The following is a 13,283-nucleotide window of genomic DNA, read 5'->3' on the forward strand; positions in this document are numbered from 1 at the left end:
TTTAGTGAAGCTGTTCATGATCTTCCATGAATATGTATGTCTTGTATATTCATAAACTGATTCCTGTGTACTTGATCACTCAAAAGTTACCCGGTCCTCAAAGAAAATGCTTTCTGAAATTTACACTATGCATAAATCTAGAATGTTTGTTGCTGAAAGGACACTGATGTTAGATCAATTAAGCAAGGAGTCCAATTAAGCGCAGATCATTTTTGAATAAATATGGGTAGATCCAAATCGCTTTGTTTCAGGACCAAGTGAATTTTTAAAAAGATTTATTTATTAATTCTAAAATAAATAGAGAGAGAGAGAGAGAGAGAGAGAAAGAGTATGAGCAGAAAGGGCAAAGGGAGAGAGAAAGGGAGAATTTCAAGCAGACTCTGTGCTGAGTGTGGAGCCTGACTCGGGGCTCAATCTCACAACCCTGAGATCACAACCTGAGCTGAAACCAAGTGTCGATGCTCAAACGACTGTGCCCCCTACGTGCCCCTCCCCGCAAAGTGAACTTTTTAGTTTTAAACTATCTGGTTAACTTAGGTAAAATCTATTACATTGAACAGCAGTGAAAACAAATGAAAGCCAACCTGCCCCAAGGTAATAAATAGGCCTTCAACTAAATAGTCCTTAATCATTATAAAACATCCCTCTCTAAACACCCCAAGCCACCGCATCTAGGGACCTCATGAAGTCAATTAGACCAGAGGAAGATGCCAATATTAATCTACAGCCACAACATCTTTCTTCTTTAGCCAACAAGGAAGTGCTCTTTGTAGTTCATCTAGTTAACCTAGAAATACCAGGATGCACTCTTGAGACCTCACGGGGAGCAAAGATCATTGCTTCCTTCACTGTGTGAGCATGGAGAGTACTGAAAGTGTGTAGCCAAAAACTTTGTTAGTTTTAGAGGAGATTCCTATAATGTGATGATGATGTGGTGGTGTTGGGCCAGGAGGTCATAGGAAGTTGAATCAAACTTCTCTAGATCATCTTCATAGGTCCTCTACAACTTCCCTACTTGATGATAGTGATAGGAATCCACCTGTTCAGCAAATTGCTCCTAATAAACATTAACTCTTACAAGATAAGGAAGAAAGATGCAAAGTGTTTTCAAAGTATACGTGTGTGCGTGTGCATGTGTGTGTGTCTGTGTGTTTGTGTGTGTGTGTCTCCTTTTCTTGATCGGGATGAGAAGGAAAAAAAATCTAGTCTTAAGACATTGCAGAGTTTAATCAGGAAATCAATATCCACCCTAAGTATTTTAAATAGAAAGTATTTAACAGAGGAAATTTGTTATGTAGGTGATGAGATCTCTGAGAAGCCAAATAGAGGGCAGTGGGGGAATCCAGAAGTCGGCAACAGCAAGAGGCCACTAGTCCCCTAAACTGGGGAGTTAGAAGAAGAAGGAATGTTGCTGGAGTGAGGAGCTGGATCACTCAGCAATTCTGGTGGTCCTGTGGGTCCTGTGGGTCCTGGATCCATCCAGGATACCACATAGTGGGAGCTGGAGCCATGCAGGAGATGCAGCCCCTGCTGAGATGCCCTGTGAGGCAGAGAGAGGAGGGGAGAGATACCCTGGCTTTTCCCTTCTTCCCATTCTTCAGTCTCCTGCCAATACTGCCCCTTAGCTAATGTCACCTGGAAGACTGGAAAACACAATCTGCAGGGATCAGTTTCCCTGTGATCAGTGTAGGGCAAGGAGGAAGGATGGAATTGACTCACATATCACCCCCCTTAGGAATATGGAAGGACTGACCCCTTGCTGTCAAATATGGAACTCATGGAACTATGGAAACTCTGGCCCATTGCCTTGGCCACCTACCGTAGGGCATCTTTTCAAATGAACCATGTAGTTGCTTGAGTGTGATAAGCCATGATCCTCAAAACACAGATAAGGCAAGTGCACACCTTGATCAGAAACCATTATGCTTGGCCATCAACTTACTGTGGCTGTTCGGGACAGTGTTGTGGTTCTGCTAGAAGTTAGAAATGGAACTAAGAGCCCTTTGAGAGCCCCTGCTAAGGAGACCACACCTTTCAGACGTCCTTCTCTGGAATGGTCTTGTGAAACTGGGATGGAAACTCCTTATTAAGCTATCCTGGCTCTCTCCAAGGAAAAATATATGCTTTTGGGTAGTTTTGCTAACCTATACCATGCAGCTAATAGATTGACCCAATGTGACCAAGAAAACATAGTAATAGTTATTAGAATAATAATCCATGAATCAAATGCATCCTTAATGTGAAGACCATTCATGTTGAGAACTATAAATAGCTTTGCTTTGCTTTTCATTTTCTATACGGCTCCCCTTATCCATTTAAGTAGATAATCAATCTGGAATGTCACCTACTTAAGAGAAAGATATATCCTTTTAAAAACATAAACTTTAACATTTTTAATAGTTTTAGATTTACAGAAAATTTGCAAACATAGTACAGAGAGTTCCCATATACCCCACTCCCACCACACCCACTTTTCTCTATTATTAACATCTTTTATTAATATGATGCAATTGTTTCAATGAATAAACCAGTACTGATACATTCTTACTAATTAAAGTCTATACTTTATTAACATTTCCTGTTTTTTTTCCCCCTAATGCCCTTTTTGTGTTCCAGGATTCCATCCAGAATACCACATTTAGTCATTGTGTCTCCCTAGGCTCTTCTTGACTGTGACAGTTTTCAGACTTCCTTGGTTTTTGAGGACTTTGACAGTTTTGAGAAATATTGCTCAGTAATTTTGTAGCATGTCTCTCAATCAGGATTTGCCTGATTTTTTTTCTCATGATTAGACGGGTGCTATGAGTTTTGGGGAGGAAGACACAAAAGTATAGTGTCATGTTTATTAAGCCTTTCCCAGAGCACATACTATCAACTTGACTTATCATTGTGGGTGTTGACTTTAATCACCTTGTTGAGAGAGAGTTTGTTGGATTTCACCATAACGTTATTATTTTCCCTCTCTTTCCATATCGTCCTCTTTGGAAGGAAGTCACAATGTGGAGCCCAAACTTAAGGGATAGCAAGTTATGCCCTACCACCTTGAGGGTTGGAATATCTATACAAATTATCTGAGATTTTCCTGTGTTGGAGATTTGTTTATTCTTTTTACTTATTTATTCAATCAGTTATTAATATCACAATGGATTTATAGATGTTGATTCTATTCTTTGGATTATAGTCCAATACTACTTTATTTTGTTGTTTAAATTGTCCAGCTTTCATCAATGGAGACTCTTTCAGTGGGTTCCTGTGTTTGGCAGGAAACAACCCCTTTGACAACCCCTCATCACTGTGAGCTTGTTTTTCTTCTTTTCTGGAGGAGCACTCTCTTAGTTTCTGGCACAATCCTATGTCCCAGGCTCATCTTGTATATGTCCTGCTCCAGTCCTAGATTCAACCATTTTTCCAAAGATCGCTGGATCCTTATATTGGAGAACAGTTTAAGAAACCAAGATCTATGTGCTGGATGTACTTAGTTTGGCTGCTTATTTTAGTCCATCCACCCTTCTCCTAAACATAAACTTTTCACAGCTCCAACTTCGGACGAGACTCCAGGCAGACAAGACAAATGAAATACAAATAATGCTACTAATCTATGGTCCAAGAGAAGTGCTTCCCATGGAATATGAATAGAGCTCCATAGTAATTGGAAGGTGGAAGGAGACTTCCAACTGGAGATATGTCTCACAGAAGTTTTTGTTCTTTTTTTTTTTTTAAAGATTTTATTTATTCATTCATGAGAGAGATAGAGATAGAGAGAAGCAGAGACATAGACAGAGCAAGAAGCTGGCTCCTCACAGGGAGGCCAATGAGGGACTTGATTCCCAGACCCAGGATCACACCTTGAGCCAAAGGCAGATGCTCAATCGCTGAGCCACCCAAGTGTCCCGAAGTCTTTGTTCTTGACTCTAAACTTTACCTCCTGTCTTCTAGGTTTATATCTTAGTTGCTCTGCTCATTTCTACTCTTCTATATGAGAATCTGTAATATTAGTCTGACCTGAGTTTGAATTCTGGCTCTGCCACTTACTAGCTATATGACCTGGAATGAATGGTTTACTTGCACTGAACCTCAATTTCTCCATCTGTAAACTGGGGATAATGATGCTAACAGGGAGGAGCCTTTGGAAAGACTACAGAGAAGACCTATAGCTTGCCTGGCAAATCATCTGGCATGGTCAGGCACTGCAAATGCTGGCAAGCAGAGTAGTAATGACAGCTAGTGTCTCTCTTGGGGCAACATTGTCCTGGAATGGTAGCTGGTTCCCAGGACAGAAATGCAGAAGAGGCTATAGTTAATAAAATTATAAGGGTAAAAACCAAGACATAGCGGTGGAATAACCTGACTCCTGGGGTAACAGATCCCCATCTGTCCCAGATGACATTGCCTTTGAGAAGTAAACCATAAATACTCAGGGTCTTGGGGTCATTTGGTATTTTGTGGTTCAGCACAAGTTCTAGCATGAGGAGGTAGGACATCTGCTGCAAAATGAGTCGTGCTCATCAAAATGCATTAGCACAGCCTCCAACAACATCTGCTTCATGTTCCAGAAGGGATCCTCATGCGAGGCTTCCCCACCTCAGAGCTGCTCCCCTACTCAGGGGCAATATACCTAACAAATGGTTTTCTGTTCTATTTTGTTACAGTATTTAAACTAAACCTCTAAAGAGAGACTTGAGATCTTTTAAGAGCAGACAAAACATAGATGTCATGGACTTGTCCTTGGCTTAAGTGTATCTCAGAAGCCCTAAAACAGAACCTGATATGGAGGCTGTGGTTGTCCCATTTGGTGTTTTTCTGTTTTTTTTTTTTTTTATACCTGAGGGAGTGTATTGTAGTTCCATTTGATGTTTTCCTTTTACCTAAGGAGAAATGATTCTCAAGGTGTGGTCCCTGGACCAACAGCAGCAGCAGCATCTGGGAACTTGTTAGAAGAACAAATTCTTGGGTCCCATCCCAGATCTATTGAATCAAAAATTTGGGAGGTGAGCCCTGCCTCTTCCCCTGCCCACTACAATCTATGTTTTAACAAGCCCTCCGAGTGATTCAGATGCCAATTAAAGTTTAAGAGCCATTGATCAAAAAGATGCGGTACTTTCCACTTTCAACCTAAAGGTATTTCGAACTCTAAGCAATGTAAGAGATTGAGTGTCTCTGTGTGTGACATTAATTAGGTATGGATTAAATATTTATTGGATGAATGAGTTAAAAAATACTGACACTGACAGCATCAAATGGCGACCAGGATGTGGAGTGATAGAAACTCTCATTCATTGTTGGTTGCAATGCAAAATGGTACAACAACTTTGGAAGTCGGTTTGACAGTTTCTTATAAAACTAAACATACTCTTACCACCTAACCCAGCAATTGCACTCCTTGATGTTTCCCCAAAGGAGCTGAAAACTTATGTCCATACAATAACCTGCACAGGGGCATTTGCAGCAGCTTTACTCATAATTGCCAAGAAGTAGAAGCAACCAAGATAACCTTCAGTAGGTGAACGGAGAAATAAACTATGGTGCATCCAGACAGTAGAATATTATTCAGTGATGAAAAGAAATTAGCTATCAAGTTATGAAAAGATCTAGAAAAAACTTAAATGCATATTATTAAGGGAAGAAGTCAATCTGAGAAGGCTACATGCTGTATGACTCCAACTCTATGACGTTCTGGAAAAGGTAAAGCTAGAGACAGTGCAAAGATCAGTGGTTGTCAGGAATTCAGGGGAGGGAGGAGTTAGGTGGAGCACAGTATTTTTAGGGCAGTGAAACTACTCTGTGATGATACTATACTGGTGGCTATATGTCATTATGCATTTGTTCAAGCCCACAGAATATACTACACAGAGATGAATCCTAAGGTAAACTATGGACTCCAGGTAATAATAATAATGTATTAATCCTGGGTCATCAATCCTAACAAAGGTACCACCCTAATGCAAGACGCTACCTCTAAGCCTTACTAATCCACACATGGGGCTACATATATAACCCAGATACATATGTAGACTGATTTAAAAGCATCTTGTTTCTTTAGAAGCATAAGCTCTTCTGTTTCTTCCTGAAAGAAGAGGGGTCTTCTTTCCAAAAAGAAAGAGGAAGGATGGGGATCCCTGGGTGGCTCAGTCGTTTAGTGCCTGCCTTTGGCCCAGGGCGCAATCCTGGAGTCCTGGGATCGAGTCCCGCGTCAGGCTCCTGGCATGGAGCCTGCTTCTCCCTCCTCCTGTGTCTCTGCCCCTGCCAATGTCTAAAATAAATAAATAAATAAATAAATAAATAAATAAATAAATAAATATTAAAAAAATAAAAGAAAGAGGAAGGAGAGAGGTCTTTCTAGCTCCTACATGCAGAGGTGCTATGAGCTCTGGATAGAATTTGGCCTCTCTCCCTTGTGACATTCCAGGTCCTTGGGGAATGGCTTGGGAAATTGGTGGATGAATTTTGATAGTTGGGTTGTTCTGGCAGATGAAAGCCTGGGATACATGCTCCTTGTGGGGTCAATTAGTTGTTCTGAAGAAGTTTGGTGTTTTCCTTAAGATGATGAGTCGAAGCTTCTCTGTGACATAACCACACATCACACTCGCAGAAACATCCCAGTAATATTAACTATGTGGCTCTTCTAATCTTTTTTTTTCCTGTTTAACAAATATTTATTGAATGTGAGAAGTGTGCATGTCTAGATCTGATCTCCAACTCTTATGATAGTCGAGATATTTATCTTTGATTCTTCCGGTTTTCTAAGGAATGGATGGCTCAGTGAGACTTGACCGTACGTGCTGTGTTCCAAAGATCTACTCAGACCAGGACAGGCGCATGGGGGACCTGACGGAGGAGCACGTGCACCAGGCAGTGGTGTCTCCCAGACACACGTATTCACACCACAAAGGAAATGGCCCTTCCACGAGTGTATAGCACCGCTCCTTCCCATCTAACAGAGCTTGCTGAAACTTACGGCTGGACTGATGATCCCTTTTATACGTACTCTACGTAGAGCTGGTTAATGATGACCATGAGCCGGTGCAGGACTCAAAGCTTTCAAAGCTTTACCTCTTTTCTCAGCACTCCTGATTTTATTTTATTTTTTATTTTTATTTATTTATTTATTTTTTTGCACTCCTGATTTTATAAACAACGAAGCCCATCAACCCCATTCCTATCTAAATCTCCTCATAAACTTGGATATTGTGGGGCTTTATAGAGATCCAAACATTTTAAATAAGACTTTGAAGCATCTCAGCGCAAGACCACCGGCTCAGGCCGCCCTGACCTGGATGGCCAATGACTCGGAAAGCTGGCTCTTCTAATCTGGAAGAATGCATTTTGCAATATTGGCAAAGAGACCTGCCAGAGAAACGGTGGAAGGTGCGGCATCATTTTTCTTTTTCTTAGGATTGCAATGCATCCAGCTAAAATTCTATATTTTTAGCTACAGGTGGCCCTACAGTAGTTCTGGCTAATGAGATGAAAGTGGATGTGGTGGGGTGGGGCTTCCAGGAACGCTCTTTAAAAGAAGACAGAAAAAACAAAACAAAACAAAACAAAAGACGGAGGGAGGGGAATAAATTGGCATGTACCTTTGTCCTCTGTCCTTATCTTTTTTTTTTCTGCTTGGAATGTTGATGCAATGCTGGAGGTGACACTGCCATCTTGTAGCCATGAGGTGACAATGAACTAAGGCTAGGCAGACAGAAAGCTAGACATAACAGCAAGTTCTAGATGGTGTTGTGCATTTGTCCTACAAGTCCTGACCTGCTTGCTGCTGGACTTTCTTACACTAGAAAAAAAGACCCACTTAATTTGTTTAAGTTGATATTTTGGGAGTTTCTGTTACTTGCAGGCAAATGCAACATCTAACGGAATCAGAAGTATCTTCGATCTATCCCAGTGGTAGAGGTTTGACAGATCCAGTGATATTTTCTGCTACGTGACTCTGAGTATACTGCCTTACATACTCTACACACAACAATAATTCCTACCACTCTATTGTTTTAAGGATTACTTGAAATAATACATTTTTAGCACAGTGCCCTGTATGTACTAAGAACCTAGTGGACAGTAGTACAGAACTGGAGTCGTCTCCCACTACAGATAGAAGGCACGTAGTCAGGTGCGAGAACTTTAAAAAATAGAGTAGAGGGACGCCTGGGTGGCTCAGTGGTTTAGTGCCTGCCTTCAGCCCAGGGCATGATCCTGGAGTCCTGGGATCGAGTCCCATGTCGGGCTCCCTGCATGGAGCCTGCTTCTCCCTCTGCCTGTGTCTCTGCCTCTCTCTCTCTGTGTCTCTCAAGAATAAATACATAAAATCTTCTTAAAAAATAAAATAAAAAATAGAGTAGAATCTGGCAGCATTGTGTCTTGGACACTTTGAACATTATATAACTTCTGGACTTCACTGTCATGTCAAATTCAAGGTCACCTGATGCCAAGTGGATTTGCCCAGGCCTAACCACAAACCATTATTGGGTCCCTCAGCCCCTTTCTATGGGATGATGCTCGCAGATCACTCTTGGGAAACCACCCCCACCCCACATACAGCCCCTTACAGAGCCAGACTGTTATAGGGAGAGAATAGGCTGTATGATTCGTGCCCCTGAGGCCATGTTCTTGGACTCAGCCGATTGCACCACAAGTTGACAAACAACCTGGAGGGACTCATTCTGCAGGCTGCCCAGAGGCCTAGCAAGGATCCTAGTGGGAAAGCTCTTCCCATGAGGTGCAGGTAGGAAAAACCAGCCTGCTGGCTAGTCACCCCCATAAGGAACCTCGGGCTGCCTGGCAAGCTGATTCCGGGTGCCAGATCCATGTACTCTCCTACCCCTTGAGATGACCATTTTGCATGTTCTTATCTCTCCTTAGAATTTCCCTTCTCGTTCTCATCTGAGGATAGTACTTCTGATCTGAGTGGGGAGGAGGGAACCATTTCATTCTCCCAGAACTGAATCTGCACCCTTTTTTCTGCCTTCCTTCCCGTTACCAGGGGTGGACTGCACCTGCTCCTTGCAGCAGCCCGCCCTCACCTGGGCACTGGGGACCCCGTCCCCTGGTCACCCTGCAACATGTCCCTACAGCACCACTTTTCCTGCTGTCCTGCGTCATAACATCCAACTGTCCCTCTCTTCTGGATAGTTCTCTGTGCAAACATGTTTTGATCATCTCATTTTAAAACAGCAGCAGCAACAATCCCCTTTCTTTGGCCTGAGTCTTGAGTCCCCTCCACTTCCCACTTGGCTTCTGTGCCTCTCCTCCTGCTCTGTCCTCACTGTTCCCATCCCCCCACCTCTTGTTCACCTTGAATTCACTCCAGTCGGATTTCTGTCCCCACCATTCCACTGAAACTGCTCTCATCACCTGATGACCTCTTTGTTGCCAAATCCAGCTGCCAATTCTCAGTCCTCAGCTTATCCAAACTGCTGGTAGCATCTCACATATATGATGACTCCCTTTTTGGAGAACGGTCTTCACTTGGTCTCTTTTCTATGGGAAATAGTAACAAATGCTTTTATAATATGATGTGGGCTCAGTTTTGGCAAGGGCTTTTTTCATTGACAGCTATATCCCCAGTATGCAGGACCGTGCTTGCCGCGTACAAGGCTCACAGTATATATTTGTTGTATGGATGGATTTAGATCAGGGTCAGCAAAGCAACAGCTCACAGGACGATTCCAGCCCACTGCCTGTTTTTGTAAATAAAGTTTTATTGGAACACAGCCATACTCGTTCATTTACGAATCGTCTAAGGCAGCTTTCACACTATGTCAGCAGAGTTGGGTAGTTGTGACAGAGACCGTATGGCTGGCAAAGCCAAAAGTATTTACTGTCTGGCCCTTTACAGAGAAAGCTTTCTGTTGCCTGATTTAGATGATTATTTTGACTTCCACTATGTGCTGTGTATGTAAGACCACGACCATAGACGATCAAAGAGAAAATCCACATGGAGAGAAGATAGCAACCTTTCTCATCCATGAACACTATCAGAGTTTGTCTGTGGCCAGAGCCAAGAAAGATTCTCCATAGTAAATAATGAAGTGGTGGTGGAGGAGAGGGGAGGAGATGAATGGCAAAGAAAAAAGAAAATTGACCATTATTTACAAGAAACACATTCCCTGAGCAATTATTTTATACCCTGCACTTTGCATATTTTATGTCACTCACTCACATGATCCCAAGAGGCTGGTGCTTCTGTCTCCATTTTACAGATGAGGACACTGAAGCACATACAAGTTCAGTGTTTTCTCTAAAAGTCACACAGAACCATCAGAAGGAGGGTATTGATGCCAGTAGCTGGGATGGACCCTGACCCAGGTAGCACCAATGATAGCTGCAAACACACACTTAAGACATGCTGGCGCTGTTCTCAGCCCAGCCCGTCACCTGGGGAAACTGAGGCATGGGAAGACTGAGTGACTAACCCAAGCTACACGGCCCTAGTGAAGGGGTGGGCTGGGACTTGACTTGGTGGTCTGGATCTTGTCTCTGACCCTCACTGCTTTATCATAATGCATAGCGGGCCCTCAATGAATATGTAGTGAGCTAATGGATGTGCCCTGATCTCCTGAATCCCAGCCTAGTGCCTTTGCCACTGTTGCACAGATGCCGCCCCCTTTGAGGGCAGTGCAGTGTTTTGCTTAAGGTAGAGCTGGTGTGGAGAGAGAACCATGGCCATCTACCTCATTTCCACAGATATTTCTGGAATGTTTCAAGATTTACTCATTCTCTGTCTACATTTTTATCTCTCTTGGGACATTGCCCATTCCCTTGGGGGAAACTATGTTAATCGCTGATGATAACATCTGTCTTCAGACTTGTGAATCATTTGCAGAAATGCTTGTCAGGAGAGCACGGACAGAGCCTTCCAGTTTCAAGGAATTTTTGTACAAAAGTCATTCAGGTAGATCACTCACTCAAACTTGCCTACGAGTTTGAATTATGCAGCAAAACATATTCCCTAGCTGACTGCTGTGCAAAGTATGGCTCTCCAATGGGAGGTGAAGGGTTTTCCCCAGGTGAAAGTAACTTACCCTGGAAAATGGGAATGGATGTATTTCTTTCAAAATCAGATGAAATCATTATACATTTTATGCACGTTTAGTCATCCCTCAAGACTAGGAGGGACATTCTTTGCCCATGAAGGCATGTTTTCAATTTTCTGGTTGTAGGGAAAGAAAAAGGTGGCATCTTATTCTATCTTAGTCATTTCAGGCTCCCATAACCAAGTACCACAGTTTGGGTGGCTTAAACAATTGTATCTCAGTTCTGGAGGCTGGGGATTCTGAGACTAAGGTGCTGGCCAGTTCTGTTTCTTTTTTAAGATTATATTCACTTATTCATGAAAGATACAGAGAGAGAGAGGCAGAGACATAGGCAGAGGGAGAAGAAGGCTCCCCACAAGGAGCCCAATGTGGGACTTGATCCCAGACCCCAGGATTAAGACCTGAGCTGAAGGCGGATGCTCAACCGCTGAGCCACCCAGGCGTCCCTGGCCAGTTTCGTTTCTGATGAGAACTGTCTTCCTGACTTGGGGGTGGCTGCCTTCTTGCTATATCTTCATATGACCTCTCAAGTTCCTCGGTGCATGCCCTTGGAGAAAGAGATCGCTCTCCTCCCCTTCTTCTTAGAAGGCTACTGATCCTTATTAGATTAAGACCCCATCCTTATGACTTCATAAGGGGTGTTATGACTTCATTGGCTTTGCCTCCTAAAAACCCTATCTCCGAATATACTCACACTGGAGGGGTAGAGATTCCACACATGAATTTGGGTGTGCACAGGAGCGAGTCTAAGGTACTCTCTCCCACTCCCCGAGCACCATGCCATGTGATCTGACTACTTGAAAGTTTGCGAGTTGCTTTTGTGAGTACTGTTCACTCTGGTTTTTAGCCCAGGTAAAAACCTGGGCTTCCACATGGGGATACCATGAACTACATGACTTAGCATCAAGTCTTTGCACATATTGAGGAAAAACTATGTGAGTTGTGCAGCAGTTAGTCATTTTTCTGACTTTTCCATATGGCGGTAGTAACGGTGGTTACCTTTTAACAATGGCTTAGAGGGCACCGGCTGCCATACTAGGCACTTTGTATCTCTAAGCATTTTATCTCTTAATCTTCTCAACATCTGGTGATGGACAGCAGTATTATTATTATTATTCCTATTCTATAGATGAGGGAACTCAGGGTAGAGAAGCTGAGTAATTTGTCCACAGCATACAACTAGGAAATGACTTAGTCTGGATTTGAACCCAGTGCTGAATTCCAAGGCATTCTGATGCCTCTCTCTTGGTGAGGTCCTTTACGTTTCCATAGACTTTGTTCCACAGTACCGGATTGATGGTTCAGCACAACCATTGAAATTAATCTCTAGCTGACAAGGAAGGTCGTTCACTTTGGTCCACTTCTTTTGTTTTATTCAGATTTATCTTACTCACTTGTCTTCGTTAGTTACACTTGAGGTAAAGGGATGCCTTCCTGAAAAGCATCTCATAACTTACAACATTTTGCTTTTGTTAGATATTTTAAAAGTTTCTGGGGGGGGGGGACTCTTCTGAAAAGAAACAGCAGAGGATCATGATGGTTTATTATTCTGTTAATTTATTTAACCGCTGTCTTCTCTCATCTATGCTGAGTGCATCCTAAGACAAGTTTATGGCTTTTTTTTTTTTTTTTTTTTAATGAAAACTTTCCTCACTTTTCAGAAACCCAAAGGAAAGACTATCACAGAAAATGTTTTCTTTTTTCCTCTCAACTCTGTTTGCAAGTAATGTTTTTGTCATGATGAAAATCATTTTTTCAAAGGAGTCCAGCTGTTTGAGCGATCTGCATCGGAAGTGGGAGAGCAATTGAAGAGTTGCATTTTCCTCTTTGAGAGTGAACAGGAGTGGAACACATGCAGCAAGAACCTTCCAGAGGACCAGGGTTGGAGGTGAGAACATATGAGCCAACTGATTCTCCCTTGTTGCTAGAATTAGGGCACTTATCTCTGTTTTTCCCTAAATGTTGACACTTTGAGAAGAATTTTCCAGCTTCCTGAGAGAAAAAAAAATTTTTCCCCTAGAAAGATGAGTGTTTATCCTTTGCACTATCTATTCAATTGGAAGGAAGTATTTCAAGGCGGAAATAAGCCCTTCAGTGACAAAGCAGCTCTTTTCAAAGCATCCAGGCTGACTCTTGTCAGTGCCTATTCATTGTGTGCACTGTTTCTCAAACAGTTAACTCTCCTCCACTTCCATTCCCCTTGAGAATGAGAGGATGGAAGGAAACTCATCAATACAAAATCATGTGGCA

At 42.5% G+C, this 13,283-nt stretch overlaps 2 long non-coding RNA genes across 3 annotated transcripts in view; one reads left to right on the forward strand and one right to left on the reverse strand.

The window, feature by feature from the left end:
• Nucleotides 1-1,223: 1,223 nt before the first annotated feature.
• LOC144301875 (uncharacterized) lies at nt 1,224-11,617 on the reverse strand. The gene is made up of 4 exons (XR_013368773.1): nt 11,435-11,617; nt 9,292-9,477; nt 7,578-7,680; nt 1,224-1,540 (listed from the first exon to the last, which is right to left on the reverse strand). It is a non-coding gene; the product is annotated as an uncharacterized LOC144301875 (long non-coding RNA).
• Nucleotides 11,618-11,704: 87 nt separating this feature from the next.
• Nucleotides 11,705-13,283, forward strand: part of LOC144301874 (uncharacterized) — a 30,225-nt gene continuing 28,646 nt past the window's right edge. Inside the window, exons 1-2 of one of the 2 annotated variants that reach the window (XR_013368772.1) lie at nt 11,705-11,853; nt 12,695-12,921. This is a non-coding gene — a long non-coding RNA (uncharacterized LOC144301874). The remainder of the gene's footprint in view (nt 11,854-12,694; nt 12,922-13,283) is intronic. The other variant, XR_013368771.1, reaches the window with a different exon arrangement.

The sequence above is a fragment of the Canis aureus genome, chromosome 30, assembly GCF_053574225.1.
Source record: "Canis aureus isolate CA01 chromosome 30, VMU_Caureus_v.1.0, whole genome shotgun sequence".
Taxonomy (NCBI): domain Eukaryota; kingdom Metazoa; phylum Chordata; class Mammalia; order Carnivora; family Canidae; genus Canis; species Canis aureus.